The sequence below is a fragment of the Osmerus mordax genome, chromosome 16, assembly GCF_038355195.1.
Source record: "Osmerus mordax isolate fOsmMor3 chromosome 16, fOsmMor3.pri, whole genome shotgun sequence".
NCBI lineage: Eukaryota > Metazoa > Chordata > Actinopteri > Osmeriformes > Osmeridae > Osmerus > Osmerus mordax.
The window spans coordinates 10694661-10704140 of NC_090065.1; the positions used below are offsets into that span (position 1 = coordinate 10694661).

Here is a 9480-nt window from a genome sequence, read left to right on the forward strand (position 1 = left end):
ACCAGCGTAAACAAGTCCCTCACGGTCACTCGCTGCGAGTAGGGTTCGAACCTACGCGGGGAAACCCCATTGGATTTCAAGTCCAACTCCTTAACCACCGGACATCACAGCTTTCGGTCCTGGTGAAAGTCTTTCTAAATTACGCATGGGGAATCACTTTGAAAGTCTTCAAACAAAGTTTCAGGAAATCAATGATGCCATGACGTAAACATCAGCATAAACAGGTCCCTCATGGTCACTCGCTGCGAGTAGGGTTCGAACCTACGCGGGGAAACCCCATTGGATTTCGAGTCCAACGCCTTAACCACTCGGCCATCGCAGCTTGCCTTTTCAAAACATTCCTTTCTGAATTCTGTAAACTGGGTCACTTGGAAAGCCTTCAACAACTTGTCTATAAATCAATTGTGGCATGACTTAACCATCAGCATAAACTAATCCCTCACGGTCAATCGCTGCGAGTAGGGTTCGAACCTACGCGAGGAAACCCCATTGGATTTCAAGTCCAACTCCTTAACCACCGGACATCACAGCTTTCGGTCCTGGTGAAAGTCTTTCTAAATTACGCATGCGGAATCACTTTGAAAGTCTTCAACCAAAGCTTCAGGAAATCAATGATGGCATGACATACACACCAGCGTAAACAAGTCCCTCACGGTCACTCGCTGCGAGTAGGGTTCGAACCTACGCGGCGAAACCCCATTGGATTTCAAGTCCAACTCCTTAACCACCGGACATCACAGCTTTCGGTCCTGGTGAAAGTCTTTCTAAATTACGCATGCGGAATCACTTTGAAAGTCTTCAAACAAAGTTTCAGGAAATCAATGATGCTATGACGTAAACATCAGCATAAACAGGTCCCTCATGGTCACTCGCTGCGAGTAGGGTTCGAACCTACGCGGGGAAACCCCATTGGATTTCGAGTCCAACGCCTTAACCACTCGGCCATCGCAGCTTGCCTTTTCAAAACATTCCTTTCTGAATTCTGTAAACTGGGTCACTTGGAAAGCCTTCAACAACTTGTCTATAAATCAATTGTGGCATGACTTAACCATCAGCATAAACTAATCCCTCACGGTCAATCGCTGCGAGTAGGGTTCGAAACTACGCGAGGAAACCCCATTGGATTTCAAGTCCAACTCCTTAACCACCCGGACATCGCAGCTTCCATTCTTGGTGAAAGTCTTTCTAAATTACGCATGCTGAATCACCTTGAAAGTCTTCAACTAAAGTTTCAGGAAATCAATGATGGCATGACGTAAACATCAGCATAAACAAGTCCCTCATGAGCCATCGCTGCGAGTAGGGTTCGAACCTACGCGGGGAAACCCCATTAGATTTCGAGTCCAACGCCTTAACCTCTCGGCCATCGCAGCTTGCCTTTTCAAAACATTCCTTTCTGAATTCTGAAAACTGGGTCACTTGGAAAGCCTTCATCAACTTGTCTGTAAATCAATTGTGGCATGACGTAACCATCAGCATATACAAATCCCTCACGGTCAATCGCTGCGAGTAGGGTTCGAACCTACGCAGGGAAACCCCATTGGATTTCAAGTCCAACTCCTTAACCACTCGGACATCGCAGCTTTCATTCTTGCTGAAAGTCTTTCTAAATTACAAATGCTGAATCACTTTGAAAGTCTTCAACCAAAGTTTCAGGAAATCAATGATGGCATGACGTAAACATCAGCATAAACAAGTCCCTCACGGTCGCTCGCTGCGAGTAGGGTTCGAACCTACGCGGGGAAACCCCATTGGATTTCAAGTCCAACTCCTTAACCACTCGGACATTGCAGCATTCATTCTTGTTGAAAGTCTTTCTAAATAACGCATGCTGAATCACTTCGAAAGTCTTCAAGCAAAGCTTCAGGAAATCAATGATGACATGACGTAAACATCAGCATAAACAAGTCCCTCATGAGCCATCGCTGCGAGTAGGGTTCGAAACTACGCGAGGAAACCCCATTGGATTTCAAGTCCAACTCCTTAACCACTCGGACATCGCAGCTTTCTTTCTTGGTGAAAGTCTTTCTAAATTACGAATGCTGAATCACTTTGAAAGTCTTCAACAAAAGTTTCAGGAAATCAATGATGGCATGACGTAAACATCAGCATAAACAAGTCCCTCACGGTCGCTCGCTGCGAGTAGGGTTCGAACCTACGCGGGGAAACCCCATTGGATTTCAAGTCCAACTCCTTAACCACTCGGACATCGCAGCTTCCATTCTTGGTGAAAGTCTTTTTAAATTACGCATGCTGAATCACCTTGAAAGTCTTCAACCAAAGTTTCAGGAAATCAATGATGGCATGACGTAAACATCAGCATAAACAGGTCCCTCATGGTCACTCGCTGCGAGTAGGGTTCGAACCTACGCGGGGAAACCCCATTGGATTTCGAGTCCAACGCCTTAACCTCTCGGCCATCGCAGCTTGTGTTTAAGGAGAATTCCTTTCTGAATTCCGTAAACTGGGTCACTTGGAAAGCCTTCAACAACTTGTCTGTAAATCAATTGTGGCATGACGTAACCATCAGCATAAACTAATCCCTCACGGTCAATCGCTGCGAGTAGGGTTCGAACCTACGCGGGGAAACCCCATTGGATTTCAAGTCCAACTCCTTAACCACTCGGACATCGCAGCTTTCATTCTTGCCGAAAGTCTTTCTAAATTACGAATGCTGAATCACTTTGAAAGTCTTCAACCAAAGCTTCAGGAAATCAATGATGGCATGACATACACACCAGCGTAAACAAGTCCCTCACGGTCACTCGCTGCGAGTAGGGTTCGAACCTACGCGGGGAAACCCCATTGGATTTCAAGTCCAACTCCTTAACCACCGGACATCACAGCTTTCGGTCCTGGTGAAAGTCTTTCTAAATTACGCATGCGGAATCACTTTGAAAGTCTTCAAACAAAGTTTCAGGAAATCAATGATGCCATGACGTAAACATCAGCATAAACAGGTCCCTCATGGTCACTCGCTGCGAGTAGGGTTCGAACCTACGCGGGGAAACCCCATTGGATTTCGAGTCCAACGCCTTAACCACTCGGCCATCGCAGCTTGCCTTTTCAAAATATTCCTTTCTGAATTCTGTAAACTGGGTCACTTGGAAAGCCTTCAACAACTTGTCTATAAATCAATTGTGGCATGACTTAACCATCAGCATAAACTAATCCCTCACGGTCAATCGCTGCGAGTAGGGTTCGAACCTACGCGAGGAAACCCCATTGGATTTCAAGTCAAACTCCTTAACCACTCGGACATCGCAGCTTTCATTCTTGCTGAAAGTCTTTCTAAATTACGAATGCTGAATCACTTTGAATGTCTTCAACAAAAGCTTCAGGAAATCAATTGTGGCATGACGTAACCATCAGCATAAACTAATCCCTCATGGTAAATCGCTGCGAGTAGGGTTCGAACCTACGCGGGGAAACCCCATTGGATTTCAAGTCCAACTCCTTAACCACTCGGACATCGCAGCTTTCATTCTTGCTGAAAGTCTTTTTAAATTACGAATGCTGAATCACTTTGAAAGTCTTCAACCAAAGTTTCAGGAAATCAATGATGACATGACGTAAACATCAGCATAAACAAGTCCCTCATGAGCCATCGCTGCGAGTAGGGTTCGAACCTACGCTAGGAAACCCCATTGGATTTCAAGTCCAACTCCTTAACCACTCGGACTTCGCAGCTTCCATTCTTGGTGAAAGTCTTTCTAAATTACGCATGCTGAATCACCTTGAAAGTCTTCAACCAAAGTTTCAGGAAAACAATGATGGCATGACGTAAACATCAGCATAAACAGGTCCCTCATGGTCACTCGCTGCGAGTAGGGTTCGAACCTATGCGGGGAAACCCCATTGGATTTCGAGTCCAACGCCTTAACCTCTCGGCCATCGCAGCTTGTGTTTAAGGAGAATTCCTTTCTGAATTCCGTAAACTGGGTCACTTGGAAAGCCTTCAACAACTTGTCTGTAAATCAATTGTGGCATGACGTAACCATCAGCATAAACTAATCCCTCACGGTCAATCGCTGCGAGTAAGGTTCGAACCTACGCGGGGAAACCCCATTGGATTTCAAGTCCAACTCCTTAACCACTCGGACATCGCAGCTTTCATTCTTGCCGAAAGTCTTTCTAAATTACGAATGCTGAATCACTTTGAAAGTCTTCAACCAAAGTTTCAGGAAATCAACGATGGCATGACGTAAACATCAGCATAAACAAGTCCCTCACGGTCGCTCGCTCGCTGCGAGTAGGGTTCGAACCTACGCGGGGAAACCCCATTGGATTTCAAGTCCAACTCCTTAACCACTCGGACATCGCAGCATTCACTCTTGTTGAAAGTCTTTCTAAATTACGCATGCTGAATCACTTCGAAAGTCTTCAAGCAAAGCTTCAGGAAATCAATGATGACATGACGTAAACATCAGCATAAACAAGTCCCTCATGAGCCATCGCTGCGAGTAGGGTTCGAAACTACGCGAGGAAACCCCATTGGATTTCAAGTCCAACTCCTTAACCTCTCGGCCATCGCAGCTTGTGTTTAAGGAGAATTCCTTTCTGAATTCCGTAAACTGGGTCACTTGGAAAGCCTTCAACAAAAGGTCTGATAATCAATGATGGCATGACGTAAACATCAGCATAAACAAGTCCCTCATGAGCCATCGCTGCGAGTAGGGTTCGAACCTACGCGGGGAAACCCCATTGGATTTCGAGTCCAACGCCTTAACCACTCGGCCATCGCAGCTTGCCTTTTCAAAACATTCCTTTCTGAATTCTGTATACTGGGTCACTTGGAAAGCCTTCATCAACTTGTCTGTAAATCAATTGTGGCATGACGTAACCATCAGCATAAACTAATCCCTCACGGTCAATCGCTGCGAGTAGGGTTCGAACCTACGCGGGGAAACCCCATTGGATTTCAAGTCCAACTCCTTAACCACTCGGACATCGCAGCTTTCATTCTTGCCGAAAGTCTTTCTAAATTACGAATGCTGAATCACTTTGAAAGTCTTCAACCAAAGCTTCAGGAAATCAATGATGGCATGACGTAAACATCAGCATAAACAAGTCCCTCACGGTCAATCGCTGCGAGTAGGGTTCGAACCTACGCGGGGAAACCCCATTAGATTTCGAGTCCAACGCCTTAACCTCTCGGCCATCGCAGCTTGCCTTTTCAAAACATTCCTTTCTGAATTCTGAAAACTGGGTCACTTGGAAAGCCTTCATCAACTTGTCTGTAAATCAATTGTGGCATGACGTAACCATCAGCATAAACAAATCCCTCACGGTCAATCGCGGCGAGTAGGGTTCGAACCTACGCGGGGAAACCCCATTGGATTTCAAGTCCAACTCCTTAACCACTCGGACATCGCAGCTTTCATTCTTGCTGAAAGTCTTTCTAAATTACGAATGCTGAATCACTTTGAAAGTCTTCAACCAAAGTTTCAGGAAATCAATGATGGCATGACGTAAACATCAGCATAAACAAGTCCCTCACGGTCGCTCGCTGCGAGTAGGGTTCGAACCTACGCGGGGAAACCCCATTGGATTTCAAGTCCAACTCCTTAACCACTCGGACATCGCAGCATTCATTCTTGTTGAAAGTCTTTCTAAATTACGCATGCTGAATCACTTCGAAAGTCTTCAAGCAAAGCTTCAGGAAATCAATGATGACATGACGTAAACATCAGCATAAACAAGTCCCTCATGAGCCATCGCTGCGAGTAGGGTTCGAAACTACGCGAGGAAACCCCATTGGATTTCAAGTCCAACTCCTTAACCACTCGGACATCGCAGCTTTCTTTCTTGGTGAAAGTCTTTCTAAATTACGAATGCTGAATCACTTTGAAAGTCTTCAACAAAAGTTTCAGGAAATCAATGATGGCATGACGTAAACATCAGCATAAACAGGTCCCTCATGGTCACTCGCTGCGAGTAGGGTTCGAACCTACGCGGGGAAACCCCATTGGATTTCGAGTCCAACGCCTTAACCTCTCGGCCATCGCAGCTTGTGTTTAAGGAGAATTCCTTTCTGAATTCCGTAAACTGGGTCACTTGGAAAGCCTTCAACAACTTGTCTGTAAATCAATTGTGGCATGACGTAACCATCAGCATAAACTAATCCCTCACGGTCAATCGCTGCGAGTAGGGTTCGAACCTACGCGGGGAAACCCCATTGGATTTCAAGTCCAACTCCTTAACCACTCGGACATCGCAGCTTTCATTCTTGCCGAAAGTCTTTCTAAATTACGAATGCTGAATCACTTTGAAAGTCTTCAACCAAAGCTTCAGGAAATCAATGATGGCATGACGTAAACATCAGCATAAACAGGTCCCTCATGGTCACTCGCTGCGAGTAGGGTTCGAACCTACGCGGGGAAACCCCATTGGATTTCAAGTCCAACTCCTTAACCACTCGGACATCGCAGCTTTCATTCTTGCTGAAAGTCTTTCTAAATTACGAATGCTGAATCACTTTGAAAGTCTTCAACCAAAGTTTCAGGAAATCAATGATGGCATGACGTAAACATCAGCATAAACAAGTCCCTCACGGTCGCTCGCTGCGAGTAGGGTTCGAACCTACGCGGGGAAACCCCATTGGATTTCAAGTCCAACTCCTTAACCACTCGGACATCGCAGCATTCATTCTTGTTGAAAGTCTTTCTAAATTACGCATGCTGAATCACTTCGAAAGTCTTCAAGCAAAGCTTCAGGAAATCAATGATGACATGACGTAAACATCAGCATAAACAAGTCCCTCATGAGCCATCGCTGCGAGTAGGGTTCGAAACTACGCGAGGAAACCCCATTGGATTTCAAGTCCAACGCCTTAACCTCTCGGCCATCGCAGCTTGTGTTTAAGGAGAATTCCTTTCTGAATTCCGTAAACTGGGTCACTTGGAAAGCCTTCAACAACTTGTCTGTAAATCAATTGTGGCATGACGTAACCATCAGCATAAACTAATCCCTCACGGTCAATCGCTGCGAGTAGGGTTCGAACCTACGCGGGGAAACCCCATTGGATTTCAAGTCCAACTCCTTAACCACTCGGACATCGCAGCTTTCATTCTTGTCGAAAGTCTTTCTAAATTACGAATGCTGAATCACTTTGAAAGTCTTCAACCAAAGCTTCAGGAAATCAATGATGGCATGACGTAAACATCAGCATAAACAGGTCCCTCATGGTCACTCGCTGCGAGTAGGGTTCGAACCTACGCGGGGAAACCCCATTGGATTTCAAGTCCAACTCCTTAACCACTCGGACATCGCAGCTTCCATTCTTGGTGAAAGTCTTTCTAAATTACGCATGCTGAATCACCTTGAAAGTCTTCAACCAAAGTTTCAGGAAATCAATGATGGCATGACGTAAACATCAGCATAAACAGGTCCCTCATGGTCACTCGCTGCGAGTAGGGTTCGAACCTACGCGGGGAAACCCCATTGGATTTCGAGTCCAACGCCTTAACCTCTCGGCCATCGCAGCTTGTGTTTAAAGAGAATTTCTTTCTGAATTCCGTAAACTGGGTCACTTGGAAAGCCCTCAACAACAGGTCTGATAATCAATGATGGCATGACGTAAACATCAGCATAAACAAGTCCCTCATGAGCCATCGCTGCGAGTAGGGTTCGAACCTACGCGGGGAAACCCCATTAGATTTCGAGTCCAACGCCTTAACCTCTCGGCCATCCCAGCTTGACTTTTCAAAACATTCCTTTCTGAATTCTGAAAACTGGGTCACTTGGAAAGCCTTCATCAACTTGTCTGTAAATCAATTGTGGCATGACGTAACCATCAGCATAAACAAATCCCTCACGGTCAATCGCTGCGAGTAGGGTTCGAACTTACGCGGGGAAACCCCATTGGATTTCAAGTCCAACTCCTTAACCACTCGGACATCGCAGCTTTCATTCTTGCTGAAAGTCTTTCTAAATTACGAATGCTGAATCACTTTGAAAGTCTTCAACCAAAGTTTCAGGAAATCAATGATGGCATGACGTAAACATCAGCATAAACAAGTCCCTCACGGTCGCTCGCTGCGAGTAGGGTTCGAACCTACGCGGGGAAACCCCATTGGATTTCAAGTCCAACTCCTTAACCACTCGGACATCGCAGCATTCATTCTTGTTGAAAGTCTTTCTAAATTACGCATGCTGAATCACTTCGAAAGTCTTCAAGCAAAGCTTCAGGAAATCAATGATGACATGACGTAAACATCAGCATAAACAAGTCCCTCATGAGCCATCGCTGCGAGTAGGGTTCGAAACTACGCGAGGAAACCCCATTGGATTTCAAGTCCAACTCCTTAACCACTCGGACATCGCAGCTTTCTTTCTTGGTGAAAGTCTTTCTAAATTACGAATGCTGAATCACTTTGAAAGTCTTCAACAAAAGTTTCAGGAAATCAATGATGGCATGACGTAAACATCAGCATAAACAAGTCCCTCACGGTCGCTCGCTGCGAGTAGGGTTCGAACCTACGCGGGGAAACCCCATTGGATTTCAAGTCCAACTCCTTAACCACTCGGACATCGCAGCTTCCATTCTTGGTGAAAGTCTTTCTAAATTACGCATGCTGAATCACCTTGAAAGTCTTCAACCAAAGTTTCAGGAAATCAATGATGGCATGACGTAAACATCAGCATAAACAAGTCCCTCACGGTCGCTCGCTGCGAGTAGGGTTCGAACCTACGCGGGGAAACCCCATTGGATTTCAAGTCCAACTCCTTAACCACTCGGACATCGCAGCATTCATTCTTGTTGAAAGTCTTTCTAAATTACGCATGCTGAATCACTTCGAAAGTCTTCAAGCAAAGCTTCAGGAAATCAATGATGACATGACGTAAACATCAGCATAAACAAGTCCCTCATGAGCCATCGCTGCGAGTAGGGTTCGAAACTACGCGAGGAAACCCCATTGGATTTCAAGTCCAACGCCTTAACCTCTCGGCCATCGCAGCTTGTGTTTAAGGAGAATTCCTTTCTGAATTCCGTAAACTGGGTCACTTGGAAAGCCTTCAACAACTTGTCTGTAAATCAATTGTGGCATGACGTAACCATCAGCATAAACTAATCCCTCACGGTCAATCGCTGCGAGTAGGGTTCGAACCTACGCGGGGAAACCCCATTGGATTTCAAGTCCAACTCCTTAACCACTCGGACATCGCAGCTTTCATTCTTGTCGAAAGTCTTTCTAAATTACGAATGCTGAATCACTTTGAAAGTCTTCAACCAAAGCTTCAGGAAATCAATGATGGCATGACGTAAACATCAGCATAAACAGGTCCCTCATGGTCACTCGCTGCGAGTAGGGTTCGAACCTACGCGGGGAAACCCCATTGGATTTCAAGTCCAACTCCTTAACCACTCGGACATCGCAGCTTCCATTCTTGGTGAAAGTCTTTCTAAATTACGCATGCTGAATCACCTTGAAAGTCTTCAACCAAAGTTTCAGGAAATCAATGATGGCATGACGTAAA

The 9480-nt window shown here is 45.5% G+C and overlaps 45 non-coding genes across 45 annotated transcripts; all 45 read right to left on the reverse strand.

Annotated features, from left to right (window-relative positions):
- Positions 1–30: 30 nt before the first annotated feature.
- On the reverse strand, positions 31–111 carry trnas-uga (transfer RNA serine (anticodon UGA)). Its single transcript has one exon. It is a non-coding gene; the product is annotated as a tRNA-Ser (tRNA).
- Positions 112–240: 129 nt separating this feature from the next.
- trnas-cga (transfer RNA serine (anticodon CGA)) lies at positions 241–322 on the reverse strand. The gene has a single exon. It is a non-coding gene; the product is annotated as a tRNA-Ser (tRNA).
- A 128-nt stretch (positions 323–450) lies between these two features.
- trnas-uga (transfer RNA serine (anticodon UGA)) lies at positions 451–531 on the reverse strand. The gene has a single exon. It is a non-coding gene; the product is annotated as a tRNA-Ser (tRNA).
- A 129-nt stretch (positions 532–660) lies between these two features.
- trnas-uga (transfer RNA serine (anticodon UGA)) lies at positions 661–741 on the reverse strand. The gene has a single exon. It is a non-coding gene; the product is annotated as a tRNA-Ser (tRNA).
- Positions 742–870: 129 nt separating this feature from the next.
- On the reverse strand, positions 871–952 carry trnas-cga (transfer RNA serine (anticodon CGA)). The gene has a single exon. It is a non-coding gene; the product is annotated as a tRNA-Ser (tRNA).
- A 128-nt stretch (positions 953–1080) lies between these two features.
- Positions 1081–1162, reverse strand: trnas-uga (transfer RNA serine (anticodon UGA)). The gene has a single exon. It is a non-coding gene; the product is annotated as a tRNA-Ser (tRNA).
- A 129-nt stretch (positions 1163–1291) lies between these two features.
- On the reverse strand, positions 1292–1373 carry trnas-cga (transfer RNA serine (anticodon CGA)). Its single transcript has one exon. It is a non-coding gene; the product is annotated as a tRNA-Ser (tRNA).
- A 128-nt stretch (positions 1374–1501) lies between these two features.
- trnas-uga (transfer RNA serine (anticodon UGA)) lies at positions 1502–1583 on the reverse strand. Its single transcript has one exon. It is a non-coding gene; the product is annotated as a tRNA-Ser (tRNA).
- Positions 1584–1712: 129 nt separating this feature from the next.
- On the reverse strand, positions 1713–1794 carry trnas-uga (transfer RNA serine (anticodon UGA)). Its single transcript has one exon. It is a non-coding gene; the product is annotated as a tRNA-Ser (tRNA).
- Positions 1795–1923: 129 nt separating this feature from the next.
- On the reverse strand, positions 1924–2005 carry trnas-uga (transfer RNA serine (anticodon UGA)). The gene has a single exon. It is a non-coding gene; the product is annotated as a tRNA-Ser (tRNA).
- Positions 2006–2134: 129 nt separating this feature from the next.
- Positions 2135–2216, reverse strand: trnas-uga (transfer RNA serine (anticodon UGA)). Its single transcript has one exon. It is a non-coding gene; the product is annotated as a tRNA-Ser (tRNA).
- Positions 2217–2345: 129 nt separating this feature from the next.
- trnas-cga (transfer RNA serine (anticodon CGA)) lies at positions 2346–2427 on the reverse strand. The gene has a single exon. It is a non-coding gene; the product is annotated as a tRNA-Ser (tRNA).
- A 128-nt stretch (positions 2428–2555) lies between these two features.
- On the reverse strand, positions 2556–2637 carry trnas-uga (transfer RNA serine (anticodon UGA)). Its single transcript has one exon. It is a non-coding gene; the product is annotated as a tRNA-Ser (tRNA).
- A 129-nt stretch (positions 2638–2766) lies between these two features.
- trnas-uga (transfer RNA serine (anticodon UGA)) lies at positions 2767–2847 on the reverse strand. The gene has a single exon. It is a non-coding gene; the product is annotated as a tRNA-Ser (tRNA).
- A 129-nt stretch (positions 2848–2976) lies between these two features.
- trnas-cga (transfer RNA serine (anticodon CGA)) lies at positions 2977–3058 on the reverse strand. Its single transcript has one exon. It is a non-coding gene; the product is annotated as a tRNA-Ser (tRNA).
- A 128-nt stretch (positions 3059–3186) lies between these two features.
- On the reverse strand, positions 3187–3268 carry trnas-uga (transfer RNA serine (anticodon UGA)). Its single transcript has one exon. It is a non-coding gene; the product is annotated as a tRNA-Ser (tRNA).
- Positions 3269–3397: 129 nt separating this feature from the next.
- Positions 3398–3479, reverse strand: trnas-uga (transfer RNA serine (anticodon UGA)). The gene has a single exon. It is a non-coding gene; the product is annotated as a tRNA-Ser (tRNA).
- Positions 3480–3608: 129 nt separating this feature from the next.
- Positions 3609–3690, reverse strand: trnas-uga (transfer RNA serine (anticodon UGA)). The gene has a single exon. It is a non-coding gene; the product is annotated as a tRNA-Ser (tRNA).
- Positions 3691–3819: 129 nt separating this feature from the next.
- Positions 3820–3901, reverse strand: trnas-cga (transfer RNA serine (anticodon CGA)). The gene has a single exon. It is a non-coding gene; the product is annotated as a tRNA-Ser (tRNA).
- A 128-nt stretch (positions 3902–4029) lies between these two features.
- trnas-uga (transfer RNA serine (anticodon UGA)) lies at positions 4030–4111 on the reverse strand. The gene has a single exon. It is a non-coding gene; the product is annotated as a tRNA-Ser (tRNA).
- Positions 4112–4244: 133 nt separating this feature from the next.
- trnas-uga (transfer RNA serine (anticodon UGA)) lies at positions 4245–4326 on the reverse strand. Its single transcript has one exon. It is a non-coding gene; the product is annotated as a tRNA-Ser (tRNA).
- A 129-nt stretch (positions 4327–4455) lies between these two features.
- Positions 4456–4537, reverse strand: trnas-uga (transfer RNA serine (anticodon UGA)). The gene has a single exon. It is a non-coding gene; the product is annotated as a tRNA-Ser (tRNA).
- Positions 4538–4665: 128 nt separating this feature from the next.
- trnas-cga (transfer RNA serine (anticodon CGA)) lies at positions 4666–4747 on the reverse strand. The gene has a single exon. It is a non-coding gene; the product is annotated as a tRNA-Ser (tRNA).
- Positions 4748–4875: 128 nt separating this feature from the next.
- trnas-uga (transfer RNA serine (anticodon UGA)) lies at positions 4876–4957 on the reverse strand. The gene has a single exon. It is a non-coding gene; the product is annotated as a tRNA-Ser (tRNA).
- A 129-nt stretch (positions 4958–5086) lies between these two features.
- Positions 5087–5168, reverse strand: trnas-cga (transfer RNA serine (anticodon CGA)). The gene has a single exon. It is a non-coding gene; the product is annotated as a tRNA-Ser (tRNA).
- Positions 5169–5296: 128 nt separating this feature from the next.
- On the reverse strand, positions 5297–5378 carry trnas-uga (transfer RNA serine (anticodon UGA)). The gene has a single exon. It is a non-coding gene; the product is annotated as a tRNA-Ser (tRNA).
- A 129-nt stretch (positions 5379–5507) lies between these two features.
- Positions 5508–5589, reverse strand: trnas-uga (transfer RNA serine (anticodon UGA)). Its single transcript has one exon. It is a non-coding gene; the product is annotated as a tRNA-Ser (tRNA).
- Positions 5590–5718: 129 nt separating this feature from the next.
- On the reverse strand, positions 5719–5800 carry trnas-uga (transfer RNA serine (anticodon UGA)). Its single transcript has one exon. It is a non-coding gene; the product is annotated as a tRNA-Ser (tRNA).
- Positions 5801–5929: 129 nt separating this feature from the next.
- trnas-cga (transfer RNA serine (anticodon CGA)) lies at positions 5930–6011 on the reverse strand. The gene has a single exon. It is a non-coding gene; the product is annotated as a tRNA-Ser (tRNA).
- A 128-nt stretch (positions 6012–6139) lies between these two features.
- Positions 6140–6221, reverse strand: trnas-uga (transfer RNA serine (anticodon UGA)). The gene has a single exon. It is a non-coding gene; the product is annotated as a tRNA-Ser (tRNA).
- A 129-nt stretch (positions 6222–6350) lies between these two features.
- trnas-uga (transfer RNA serine (anticodon UGA)) lies at positions 6351–6432 on the reverse strand. The gene has a single exon. It is a non-coding gene; the product is annotated as a tRNA-Ser (tRNA).
- Positions 6433–6561: 129 nt separating this feature from the next.
- On the reverse strand, positions 6562–6643 carry trnas-uga (transfer RNA serine (anticodon UGA)). Its single transcript has one exon. It is a non-coding gene; the product is annotated as a tRNA-Ser (tRNA).
- A 129-nt stretch (positions 6644–6772) lies between these two features.
- On the reverse strand, positions 6773–6854 carry trnas-uga (transfer RNA serine (anticodon UGA)). The gene has a single exon. It is a non-coding gene; the product is annotated as a tRNA-Ser (tRNA).
- Positions 6855–6982: 128 nt separating this feature from the next.
- trnas-uga (transfer RNA serine (anticodon UGA)) lies at positions 6983–7064 on the reverse strand. The gene has a single exon. It is a non-coding gene; the product is annotated as a tRNA-Ser (tRNA).
- A 129-nt stretch (positions 7065–7193) lies between these two features.
- Positions 7194–7275, reverse strand: trnas-uga (transfer RNA serine (anticodon UGA)). The gene has a single exon. It is a non-coding gene; the product is annotated as a tRNA-Ser (tRNA).
- Positions 7276–7404: 129 nt separating this feature from the next.
- trnas-cga (transfer RNA serine (anticodon CGA)) lies at positions 7405–7486 on the reverse strand. Its single transcript has one exon. It is a non-coding gene; the product is annotated as a tRNA-Ser (tRNA).
- Positions 7487–7614: 128 nt separating this feature from the next.
- On the reverse strand, positions 7615–7696 carry trnas-cga (transfer RNA serine (anticodon CGA)). Its single transcript has one exon. It is a non-coding gene; the product is annotated as a tRNA-Ser (tRNA).
- A 128-nt stretch (positions 7697–7824) lies between these two features.
- On the reverse strand, positions 7825–7906 carry trnas-uga (transfer RNA serine (anticodon UGA)). The gene has a single exon. It is a non-coding gene; the product is annotated as a tRNA-Ser (tRNA).
- A 129-nt stretch (positions 7907–8035) lies between these two features.
- Positions 8036–8117, reverse strand: trnas-uga (transfer RNA serine (anticodon UGA)). The gene has a single exon. It is a non-coding gene; the product is annotated as a tRNA-Ser (tRNA).
- Positions 8118–8246: 129 nt separating this feature from the next.
- Positions 8247–8328, reverse strand: trnas-uga (transfer RNA serine (anticodon UGA)). The gene has a single exon. It is a non-coding gene; the product is annotated as a tRNA-Ser (tRNA).
- A 129-nt stretch (positions 8329–8457) lies between these two features.
- trnas-uga (transfer RNA serine (anticodon UGA)) lies at positions 8458–8539 on the reverse strand. The gene has a single exon. It is a non-coding gene; the product is annotated as a tRNA-Ser (tRNA).
- Positions 8540–8668: 129 nt separating this feature from the next.
- Positions 8669–8750, reverse strand: trnas-uga (transfer RNA serine (anticodon UGA)). Its single transcript has one exon. It is a non-coding gene; the product is annotated as a tRNA-Ser (tRNA).
- A 129-nt stretch (positions 8751–8879) lies between these two features.
- trnas-uga (transfer RNA serine (anticodon UGA)) lies at positions 8880–8961 on the reverse strand. Its single transcript has one exon. It is a non-coding gene; the product is annotated as a tRNA-Ser (tRNA).
- Positions 8962–9089: 128 nt separating this feature from the next.
- On the reverse strand, positions 9090–9171 carry trnas-uga (transfer RNA serine (anticodon UGA)). Its single transcript has one exon. It is a non-coding gene; the product is annotated as a tRNA-Ser (tRNA).
- A 129-nt stretch (positions 9172–9300) lies between these two features.
- trnas-uga (transfer RNA serine (anticodon UGA)) lies at positions 9301–9382 on the reverse strand. The gene has a single exon. It is a non-coding gene; the product is annotated as a tRNA-Ser (tRNA).
- Between the last annotated feature and the right edge of the window lie 98 nt (positions 9383–9480).